The following is a 12,343-nucleotide window of genomic DNA, read 5'->3' on the forward strand; positions in this document are numbered from 1 at the left end:
TTCCATAATTAACCCAGTCTAGATGTGTACATGAGTTCACAAGATGCTTGCATTGGGTCCTTCTTAGACTCGGGGCTCTTTGGCCACTGACTTAGACAAGGGGTGTGAAGCCCCTCAAAAATTTGCTTTCCTTAAAGACTGTGCATCTCAGACTTACAAGATCCTCCCTCTGGTCCCCATGGCTAACTAGCACCTTATACCTTGATTACTTACCATGGCTCCACTGACCCTCATATGAACTGGACTCGTTGCTTTCACTCCATTCCATTTCCCTATTCCAATGCACTCTACATATCACAGGCAGAGTCACCTTCTTGAAGATCTAGAGCTGACCAGGCCACTTCCTCATTCAAACATCTCCATGCTTCCTCATCACTGAGAGCAGGCTTCTCAGATTCTTTTATGATCAGATTCATTGAGAAGGTTTGTTGAAATGCACGTTATGGAGCTTGAGTCCCAGAGATGCTCACTGTGACTGGGCTGGAGACCAAAGGTATGCAATTCTAACAAGTTTGCAGGTTATGGTGATGGGGTTGGACTAGGGACTCCATTTCAAAAACTGTTGCCCTAGAGTAGAAAACCTAGGCTTCTAAGTATACTACAACAGGTTCTTCATGGTCTGGACCCTAACATCTCTGAAATTCTGTTTCCTGCCTAGTTTGTCTCACTTCTCTTATCCACTTGTCAAATGCCTATTTATGCATAGTTTAAGGATCACCCCCTTCTCAGAATACATCCTAAGCCAAATGAATCAATCCATCTTTCATGTTCCCATTGACTGAGTATACATCTCTGTGATGGTTAAGCTGGAGTGTACCAGTTTGATCAGCTTGGGAGCTTCTGAAGGGACTGATAGAACACACTAGGAAAGCTGACCAATACAGAAAATTGGTACAAGAGAAGTTGCTGCTTTTGACTATACTTGACTATGTACTTTTAAAACTTTGGGATGGGTTTGTGGGAAGAATTTGAAAAGGTATGAAGATGCAGGATAAAGAATGCTGTAAGCAGAACTTGATGGGTTATTCTGGTCAGAGTTCAGAATGTTAGAATGGTGATAGGAATGTGAATGCTGATGTCTAGTCTCAGCAGGTTTCAGTATGGGATGAGAATTTTATTCACAATTAAATTAGAGCCATTTGTGTCACACCCTGATCAAAAATTTTATTTGCATTTTGCCTGTGTCCTGAGACTTTGCAGGAGACTGACTAATTGTGGTGGACAAACTAATTTAGTAGAGAAAATTGAAAGGACCCCCAATGTTCAGTATGTATCATGGGTACCTCTGGCTGCTTTCAGTCAGACTGATAGTGAGAATGTGAAGCAAAGAACAGAGCAGAAAATTGTAGCAAATTTAAAGTCTAATGCAAAAGAAACCCTATGTAAAGTTGGAGCCAAAGAAAGTATGGCTGTTGGGATGAGCACCATTAAAAACAAAGCAATCTAATTTGTATAGGGACAACCTTGACAATATTTCAGAAAGCATCAAGACTTCACACATCACACACTCAAGGGTACAAAGGTGTAAACCTTTTATTTGAGAAAAAAGTCCTTGGGTCCCCTGCTTGAGAAGGATGTCCTAGGGAATTGGTTCTCCAGGATTCACTTCACCATGCTCTGCCATCCAGGCATTCAGAGGCCATGCTACAAGGAGGCTTGGCTACTGTTCCTCCTGACAGAAGACTGTAGTTTTACCCATGTGATGCTGATTTTACTGAGATGCAGAATGCAAGAGTTGTGGAGTCAGTGAGACTTCCACCCAGATTTCAAAGTAAGACCAGGGAGGCCGGGTAAGGAGTCCCTGAGAAGGCAGTGTGTGAAGAAGTATTGGAAATGAAGCAAACGTACAGTGGAGTCTCCAGAAAGCTGGAGATGCCAGGAATGTGGAATGTCTGCTGAGGAAAGTTGCAGGCTATGCATGGAGTCAGCCCAAGAGAGACCATGTGAGTTGTAATTGGTGAGGCCATAGGGGTAGGATTGCCTAAACCTCTTGGAACTCACATTTTACTACTGTATGCCCTGGATGTCTGACATGAAGCCACAGGACTTAAAGATTGCCCAGATGGGTTTTAGCCTTGCTTTAGTCCTATTCTATCCTTTTATCCCTCCCTTTTGAAATGGTAATGTTTACTGTTATGGCTGATACATTGTGTCAACTTGAGGAGTCTAGATAGAGGCTTGACTAAGTGACTCAGCAGTTCTACATCCTGGGGTGAAAAGGACCTGCCCTTACTGCTCTGGGGTGTTGTTCATTGTATCAATGTGAGAAGATTAGAACGTTAACTATGTGACTCAGCAGGGGGTCAGGGTCCTTACTTTGTATTCATCCTGAGCCTGTGTAACAGGAGGGGATGGAGATTACGTGAGTGCTACACACCTTCTGGGTGGAAGTGGCCTCCTTAAAATGTAAGGGAGGAAAAGAGGCTTGCTCTCCACTTTTGCTCTTAATGCTTTTACTGTTTTCTGCTGCCATGAACTGTTTCCCTCTGCCATGTGCCACCCTGCCTTGGAGCCAGCTGATTATGGACTGAAACTTCCACAAACTGTGAGCTGAATAAACCTTTAATTAATTCTGGATATCATCAGGTGCTTTGTATCAGCAACAAGAGAAAAGTAACTAAGACAGGAGATGTGTTTAGGCATCAAGTTGACAAGGATTGGCATGTGGCACTTAAGCTTGACTGTGTCAACCTGTGGCTTGGGCACCACCCAAGGCTGCATTAGTGGTACACATTTCTGGGTATGTCTGGGTGTGTCAAGAAGATGTGACCTTGAACTGCTTACCTGGCCTCTTGCCCCTTCATATCTGCAATTGCTTCCTTGCTCTACTTGTTTCCTGGCCAACATGAATTAAGCATCTTTACTACATATCACATATCATGTTTGTACCATGATACTCCTGCCTTGGAGCCAGTCAAAAATGTACTGAATCCCCTGAAACCATAAGCCAGGTTAAACATCTCCTCTTTTAAATCATGGTGTTGGGTATATATAATTCTCTGTTATAGTATATATCGGATTATTTGTTATCATTTGTATACACATATCTGTGTCACGTACTGGACTATGTGTCTCATGATGACAGGGACTTATTCATTTTAGTGTTTACATCAGTAAACCATAGTAGGTGCTCAATAAGCATTTCTAAATGATTTGAATCAACATAAATAGCAAAAGTGTAACTTTTAAGACCCCTTAGAAACTCTTCACCCTCTTGCCTCACTCCCCTGGAATTAGATTGCTGTTAGTGACTCAAAGTTCAAGATATTCCTCACAGTAAAAAAAGTGGTATATTATTAACACCTGCAGATACTTGTGCTCTTGATTTAAAAGTCCATCAATAGATGAATGGATAAAGACAATATGGTATTTATACACAATTGAGTACTACTTACTCTGCCATAAGAAAGATAAACTTGCATCATTTGTAGGAAAATGGATGCACTTTGAGATCATAACATTAAGTGAAAAAAATCAGACACTCAAGCTTAAATATTACATGGTCTCTCTAATGTGAAAAACCTAACATATAAATAAAGACCAAGACAAAAGATAGATAATGTAAACTAGGAAGACAGATCTTTTTCAAATGGGAAGGAGATCAAGAGATGGAGGGAGAGGAGAAGAAGGGGAGGGAAAGGGGTGAAAAAAAGAAATTAAGATGTATTATGTACATTCACCAGTACCACAAAAGGAATGTAAACATTATGGACTGCAAACATATGCAAATAAGAAAAGGTCGTATTTATGCATCTGTGTCATGCAGGCAAGTAAAATTAAGAAACTTCCAAAATGCTTATTGGAATCTAGGACTAACCAAACAATAGACATGTTTCTTGTCTCTGAAATTCTGTGATTTTTTGTCAAAATCAAAATGGCCCACTGTTCATCCCATCAATGCAGCACCAAATCAAAGGCAATATTTCAGAATTACATTTCCATGTAGCAGGATAATTGGGGTATGGCAATAAGACATGAGAACTTTTTAAATTTTTAGGATTCTGCATAGCCCATGAGATAAAGAGACCAAAGAGTGTTGATGAGAACATCTGATACGATTGCAAATAAAAAATGGGTTCTGTGTACTGGGTCTTGGTGCTATGTGTCCTATGGTTGCTTCTGGAGCCATATTTGTACAATTGAAAAGAGGCATTTTCAAATGTAAACAACATTATATACATATATATGTATATATAGGTGATCATTTTATGATTGATTCTATATGAGGTGTGTGGTTTATTAACTAATGGTCAATTTGTAACACTCAGCTGAACTGAATCAACGTGGTGCTGGGTGTGGAAGGCCCACATGAGGATTGTTGCCAACAGCATAAAAGGAGAACTGGAGGGGAAGATGGTGTGCTGTGGATCCTCCCGGAGAAGTTTGTCACCCTGGCTTTCCTGATGTGAACTTAGCTCTTCTCATCAGAGGCACTCAGGTCCTTGTGTCAATGAGGATGGTTGTGGTTCTCTTTGGGGAAACTCTTATCCTTATCTTGAGTGTCACTTCCTGGCTCCAGTGAAGATCTCTCAGCCTGCTGGCACAGATCCTTCATCCCACCGGTGCAGACTTTCTAGCTTCCACCACTAGTCTTTGGGCCTTCCACGCGCAGATCCTTGATACAGACTTGCATGAGACATTGTCCAGCTGGACTCATGGAGGACATTGCCCTGGGCTCTAGGTCTTCAGCTGGACTTGCGCAGGACATTGCCGTGGGACCCAGGCCCTCAGCTGGATTCTTTGGGTCTCTAGTGCATGGACAGATCTCTTGCAATTTTCTGCATTTGATTTTTTGGGTGACTATTATAAAATAACCCTATAAATTGTGTCCTGTGTTGAATCTATTCCCTTGTAACTCTTGACTACAACAAGGTGTATTTCGGTTCATTACTTATTGACTATTTAAGGATTCTTAAATTATAGTTCCCAGAAGAGGTCTTATGATATCTGGTCTACAAATGCTATGACCTGCTAATTCTCTGTCTGTCTATCTCTCTGTCTCCCCCTCCCTCCCCCTTCTCTCCTATTTATTCTCCTCTCTTTTATTCTGTTTCTTCCTTCATCCTCTCCTTCCTTCCTACCTTGCTTCTTTGCTTTTCCTTTTAACTCCTGTCCTTTCACATATTCATATACATTTTATATGTACACATATTCTCCCCTTCTCCTGACGTCCATCTCTTGACTTCCATAAATTAATCTGTAAAGGTTCCTTCTTATGCTCTCATAATAGCTCCAAAATTTTGCTCAGCCTTTAATTATCTGTCATTAGATCCTGTTCATCAGAACACATTCAGCTTCAAAAACCATTTTTCAGGAATCTTACTCATTCATTTATTTAAAAAAAATTTGAATGTCCTAGGTATTGGTGACACTGAAGTGAACTAAATATGACCTAAATGAGCTTATTGTCTTGTGGAGGAGATACTCAGTTAAACAAGTAACTCATAAATAAGTACATAATTACCGAGTACAACTATCGTGAAAAAAATCTTTTCTACAAGCTATTAAGAATGGAGGATCCAATTTTTAAAAGAAAATGAAGAAAGTTCCCTGACTGACCCCAATTTTTACCTTCCCTTATATTAAAGGCCTTTGTTATATGATTGTCTCAGCCTCTGCCAAGAAAGGGGCTGAGTATGCTCCTTCCCCTGTGAGTCCAGTTTGGCCTTCAGCTTGATTTGACCAATGGAAGGAGGCAAAGGTACTGCGCTAGTCTGAAGCCTAGGTTTCAAGAGGCCAAATGTGTTTATATTTGCCTATTTCACTTCCTCCATTCCAATAAGAAGAATCTGACCAGTCTAGCCTGTTGATCAGAGGGAAGTATAAAAGGAGGCACGTAAAGCCCATTTGTTCCTGCTAGAGGACCATAGCCAACCCCAGGCTAATGCAGAGCCTCTTGCCATCACATGTGTAAGCCAGGATTCCATCATACGACCTAGCTGACCCATAGGTGCATGAATTCCAATAATGCATGATCACTGTTTTGAGCTACTAAGTTTGGCATAGATTGTTACACAGCAGTAGCTGACAGAGGCAAGGCATCAGAAACTTCAAGAAAGTAACATTCAAGCTGAGAGCTAAACATTAAGTAGACATTAAATGAGTAGTGAGGGGAGTGTCCTGATGGAGGGAAACACATATATGAAAGACTCCAGGTGAGAAAGAACTCGATGGAATAGAAGGATGGGGAGAAACTCTGCAATATGGAGAAGGGAGTGAACTGAGAGAGACAGCAGGGGCTACTGTATCATGCATGACTCTTCATATGCTCCCTGTTGAGAAGTTGTTTAAGATTATACTGCAAAAAAGGTCAGACTCAGAGGGGGCTGTTTTGTGATGAAGAACATTAAACTCAAAGGATTGTCACCATTATTATTATTAACCCAGAATTTTACTGTCCAATAGGGTAGCCACATATAGACCCATGTTTAAATTACTTAAAAAACAAATAAAATAAAAATTCCTCAGTTGCACTAATCACATTTAAAATGTCTAATAGCCACCTGTGGTAGTGGCTACTATATTAGCAAAGGAATTAACAATGCAATCAGCAATGCAAATATAGATCATTTACATTATCCCACAAAGTTCTATTGAGCGGTGTATTCGTTTCTTATTGCTGTGTAACAAATCACTACAAGCTTAATGATTTAAAGCAATGAAAACCTATCTCATAGTTCCATCAGTCTGGAATCTGGGTACAGGTTAGCTAGGTCCTCTGCTCAGGGTCCTACCAGGTTGGGGGTCTCCTCTGAGGCTCAGGATCATCTTCCAAGCTCACTGGTTGTTGGCAGAATTTATCTCCTTGCATATGAATGACTGAGGGATGGCTTGTAGCTGCTAGAGGCTGCCCCCAAGTTCTCATCATGTGACTTCCTCTTCTTACAACCTGAGACATAGAGACTCTCTTTGCTTCTTTCCCTTGGGTCCAGCAGGACATATTCTCCCTCTGACTTTTGCCTTCTGTTAAAGGGCTTATCTGCTTAGGTCAGGCACATCTAGGATAAATACCTTTTTGATCAATTCAAAGCTGATGGATGAGAAACCTAATCAAAGGAGCTATGCCCCATCTCACTCACTGGCCCTGCCCATCCACAAGAGGGGTATTACACAGATAATATATGCGGAGTGAGGAATCTTGGGACCCTCAAGTTTGGGTCCCTATAAGTTTGTCTACCATAGACAGTGCTGATCTCCAAAATAGAAAAAAGCTAAAAGAACTAATAAGTGGAGAAAAGCCAAGTGCGGAGAGAATTTGGAATGATTAGTGTGGGCTTAGAGCACAGGGGTAATTGCTATTTAAATAATCTCTGCATTATTGAGGTCTGTAACAGCCTTCTTATAATTGAAGGGTGGCTTTTCAGCTAGGATCCAGGTTTACCTACAGTGGTTTCACTTTCAAAGAAGTTATGACTGCTTGTTTGCATGTGACCATGGAGGAGTATAAACAAGACCCTTGAAAGCAAACACAAATAGACACTACCTTAAGGGATGACAGTCCTGTACTCTATTTCCTTGTTGTTCCTAACCTCCTGGAGTTTCTGATCTTACCTGGTCTTGATCTCTGAAACCTAACTGCTGCTTCTCAGATTAACTGACTTGCTGGCTTAACACACCCTGGCTTTGGCCTGAACTCCCTGGCTACCAGAGCCTTGGTTCTCCTGACTGCAAACAACTGCAGAGCTTCGATCCTTGGCTCTGGAATCTGAAAATGGCCAGATACTCTTGGGTACAGTCTCCATCTCTCACAATCCCTGTTTGGGTCCTGCCTGTCTCCCACTGTGACTTGGGTTCAGGGAGCTAGAAGACTTTAAGCACTGATTTTTAGAAAGAAGAGAATCAGCAGCAAAAAAGCATTCACCCATTTGAGGCAGTTGCCCTGAATGTAAACTTCGACCACTGATTAGAAGGACTCAGTGAGGCTAAATATTAATTTTGAAGGGGTGCTACTTAAAATCACGTAAGGACTATATTCTTCATTTTGAAAGAAAAATACATCTATATAATTTAAAGTTCCACAAAGAGACCAGTTTTGAATTGTTGTACTTAATGGTATTAAGAGATTCTGTTCTGAAGCTATACTTGTTTCCAGTATGGCCTCTAACATTAGTGCTCCTCTTTATTTTTGTTTTTAATTTTAAAGAGTGCTAGTGTTTCTTTTTTTTTAAAAAAGATTTTTTTTTTTTTACAAGGGAAGAGTGTTTGTATTACAGCTGCCGTCAGTGTTTCCAGGAGTGGAGGTATTTTAGTGCCTTTGGTGGGCATTTATCTTTCCATCAGTACAACAGAACAAAAATGAACCCATATTAGCATTAATAATAAAACCAAGTCCATTATGCAGACTTTCTTGTCAGTTAAATTTGTTGCAGGCTCAGTTTTGGATTCAGTTTCATCCATTTGGAAGTACTTTTGCTGTCAAGCAAATTTTTGTTTTATCATTTTAATTTTGGAAGCTTCTTTTTCTTTCTTTCTTTCATTTTTTTTCTCTCTTTCTGCTCTCCTGTGTCTGAATTACCTTTTTAGAGGTTAGAAAACAGTTCTTTCCCCACCGATATAGGAAGACATTGATTTGGCAGACGGAGATATTTTCCCTGTGATGTGAATAGAGTTAATTTTAACAGAGCTGTTTCATTTTAACAGCCTCAACTTGCACAGTGTGTGTCATGCCAAACAGCTTTGTGTATGATCATCGACTGATGTCAGCACAGTTCTAGAAATAGTATTTGATAGTTAACAGCTGCCACAGAGCCAGAAGGGGAACACGAGACATTGTGTTTCAGGAGGATTTACAAAACGCATGGCTATTGTTTGTATTTATTTATTTATTTATTTATTTAATTTCTTGATGGTGGGAGGAGATAAGCTTAAAATATCAAGTGTAGGCTTAAAAAAAAAAAAAAGACTGCTATTCCTAAGTAGGTCGAGTGGCTCCTAGAACCTGGACATTCTCTGTTGTCTATAGCTATTGTGCCGTAAATATTTGATTCATTTACTATAATTCTTGGTTCTTTTACAATCATGTATTGTATATAGTCCACAAGTATGGAACAAAAGTTTTCCTTTATATCCAGAGGTGTCACAATTTTTTTTCTCTGAACAACAAGGTAGTAACATTTTAGATTTTGCAGGCTGTTTAAAAATCTCTGTTGCAACCACTCAGGTTTGCTGTTGCAGGGCTAAAACAGCCATAAGCAATAAGTAAATGAATAGCTGTGGTTGTGTGCCAATAAAACTTTATTTGTAAAACAGGTGGTGGGCTGGATTTTGTCTGCTGGCTATGGTTGCCCCGCCTTTGCTTTGGGCAGTCAGCAGACAGATGCCTCGCATTTCCACACAGCATATCATAAAGGTTAAAAGCACTGAGTTTCTCTTATAGGCTTGTGAATCAAGTTCCTTATGTGCTCCCTATGGAAAAGTATGCAGTCCTCTAATGACCACAAAGGGGTACTTAATTATATACATATACATGCTCTACAACCACTCTAATAATGGTGTGAGAGCAACTGAGCAATAGATAGGCCTTTATGGACTGAGAGGAAAAAGATCATGATCTCTGGTGTACAATGAACCTGATTTTTCTTCCATTTCTTATTTTACTTAAGTTAATATCACCCGTAAAATTTGAATTATCCTGCAGGAATGCAAGTTCATTAACTCCACTTCAGCTTGTGCATCATCTTAATGGGACATATTTTGTAATGATGTGAATCACAGAAGGATCCTGTGCTCCAAATGACCTAAATGTTTCATCGAAGTCCTTACAAGCATCACATTCTAGGAAGAAAGGAATTTTTATTATTTAAATATAATTTGTATGAGCAAGAAAATTCTAGGAAGAAAAGGTGAAGCATAATCTTTTTTTTTTTTTTTTGTGAAGCATAATCTAAAACATAAAAAAGCCAAAGAATATGCTGGTTGTAAAATATTATTGAGAAAACTTGTCTATATTCACTCTGTGTCCACTTTCAACCACGAACTTAATACCATGAAAAGGACCAGTTCTGGTAAACAAAAATGGGAAAAATGTAAATGTCCTACATTCTGCATACTTTTACATTCATGTAGCACATTTGTTCAAGAAATGCCATTTTAGCCCTTGTGATCTCTAAGGCAGAGAGATGGTCCCAAGCCTGGGAATGTCTGCTTTATATAGCATCCCATGTACCAGCAACTTCCAAAAAAAAGACTTTTTCTTCCAAACGTTCCTCTTGCCCTATGCTACCTTTTCTTTTAACAACAGTTTTGGAACACTTTCCCTCTCTTAATGTTAATCTCTTCATCATCTTGTCTTTCCTTGTCTATCTTGTTACTTTCTAGAGATGGAAATATCCATTTGCTTAATGGGGTTCAGAATGACTTCAGTGCTATGGCTTTTCCTTCTAGATCATTCTATTGCTTGTTTTCCACACACATCTTACAACACCATACTGCTATACCATGCCAAATATTATAATGCAATCTTGTTCTTTAAGGGGTTATTCTTACAGCAACCTAACTTGCATAGTAAATCATTGTACTCTCAGTTATTCCTGTCAGCATACATAATGTATAAACCTACGCCTGCTATTGTATCCGGTTAGGTCCATCTGTTGATCTCTTTGGCTTGAAGTAATCTAAAGGATGCTGTGTTGTCAGGAAGCATTTTTCACAGTGTCATGAATAAGCACCATTGGTCTTAATATTGATTGCTAGACTACCTCAGCTCTGACTTCACTATCACACTCTTCAAATGGCATGGAAGTGTTTTTATGAGCACCTTTCTCCCAAGCCATCCATTTCATCTTTTAGAATCCCTGTTAAATGCTAAGCAGATTTCCTAACATATTCCATCACTTTACAACATGTTCCTGCTTCCTGATTATAACTGAAACCTGCCCTCCCTGGAGGATGTGGCTGTCTTTCTAGGACTTTTCAGGCAGGGAGCTGGAGGTGGGCTGAAGGCAAGAGGAGCTCAATATTCCCTTAGCTACTCCTAGCGGCAGCCAAAGCACCACTTCTCTGCCTTCATGCAGGCTTCTTTTCCTCTTTGAACTTCAGGCTGTCCAACGGTGCAGACCTTGTCTGTCATCTGCTGGTGCAGAGGGAGGTATGGAAGACACTTTTTTTGTTGTTTTTCTTTTGGGAGGGGATTTTTTGTTTTGTTTTTTGGAGTAGCTGATTTATAAAAAGATGCAACAAATTTTAAAGTAGACAAATTATCATTTTTCAAAAAGCATTCAAAAGGAAATGTACTTAACCATACTCAACTGCTAATACAGTGAATGGGGTGAATAATAATTCATGCTATAGCACGTTCAGTGAACTGAATACAGAAAGTTGGTGGAGGAAGGCAGAGGAATTTTGTCTGGTAAGAATTAGAACCAAGGGACTCCACAGTCATCTGGCATTCGCTTGATAGTGTATCTGGTTAGAAATGCACATGATAGGATTGCAAGGGCTCTTCTGGGTCCTCCGTTTCAGGGCCTGGCCAACCATGGCCGCAATGTAACACTGGTACTGACTTACTCTCTGCACTAAGAGGTCATCTGCATAGGTTCCTTTATGTGTGAAAGGTAATGGTTCAAATCGTGGGTCCTCGGCAATCCTTGGAGCCACTTGATATTTCTGCCCCGATTTCTCAATTTCAGCCATTACACAATCAGTTATATGAGGGAGACACGTGGCATAAGGGTTGCCCATCATTGATTTTGCTAAGCCTAATTTGGCTTTGATGGAACAGGTGATAAAGTTGGTATCAAGCAGGATATGATAAGATGGGCCCAGCTGTGTATTATATTGGAAGAATAAGCAGGAAAGATGTTGGGGGACTTCTTTTTTCTTCAGAGCACGGGGATCTTTCTTTTCTTTCTTTTCAGGTTTTAATCTACCCTTTTTTGGAGTCTCTCATAGCCAAGATTAAGCTTTCGCTTCACGGTTGCATACTTCCCTGCTTTCTTTTGTTTCCCCATGACCACATCATGCTTCTATTTCTTCTGGAATTAGGCAGAGTACCAGAAAACTCTTTTTAAAGGTAGTGAAGGGCTTTATACAATGATAGTTCCTGTTCATTCTCTGTATCATCAGAGTTGGCTCTACCTTTTTCTCCATTGCAGACCCCAGAGTCATCTCTAGGGCTTCCAATTCCCTAGTTGGTAATCTGTCTAAAACCCTTGCCTTACCTTTTTTTGCACACTCAATTCCAATGGCCCTCACTCACCTTCACACACACAACTGTACTATTTCACATCATCTAGAACACTATATTTGCTCAAAAAATTTTAAATTCTTGAAGTTCATTCCTAATAAGTCCTCCACTGCCACTAGTTATTTTCCTATCAAAGCATCTCCTTCGGTGTTTCTCTAG

General features: G+C 40.0%; 1 pseudogene; it reads right to left on the minus strand.

Annotated features, from left to right (window-relative positions):
- Nucleotides 1-11,354: 11,354 nt before the first annotated feature.
- On the minus strand, nucleotides 11,355-11,948 carry LOC102011246 (annotated as a pseudogene).
- Between the last annotated feature and the right edge of the window lie 395 nt (nucleotides 11,949-12,343).

This window comes from Chinchilla lanigera, unplaced genomic scaffold (genome assembly GCF_000276665.1).
Source record: "Chinchilla lanigera isolate Chin_1 unplaced genomic scaffold, ChiLan1.0 scaffold00037, whole genome shotgun sequence".
Classification (NCBI taxonomy): domain Eukaryota; kingdom Metazoa; phylum Chordata; class Mammalia; order Rodentia; family Chinchillidae; genus Chinchilla; species Chinchilla lanigera.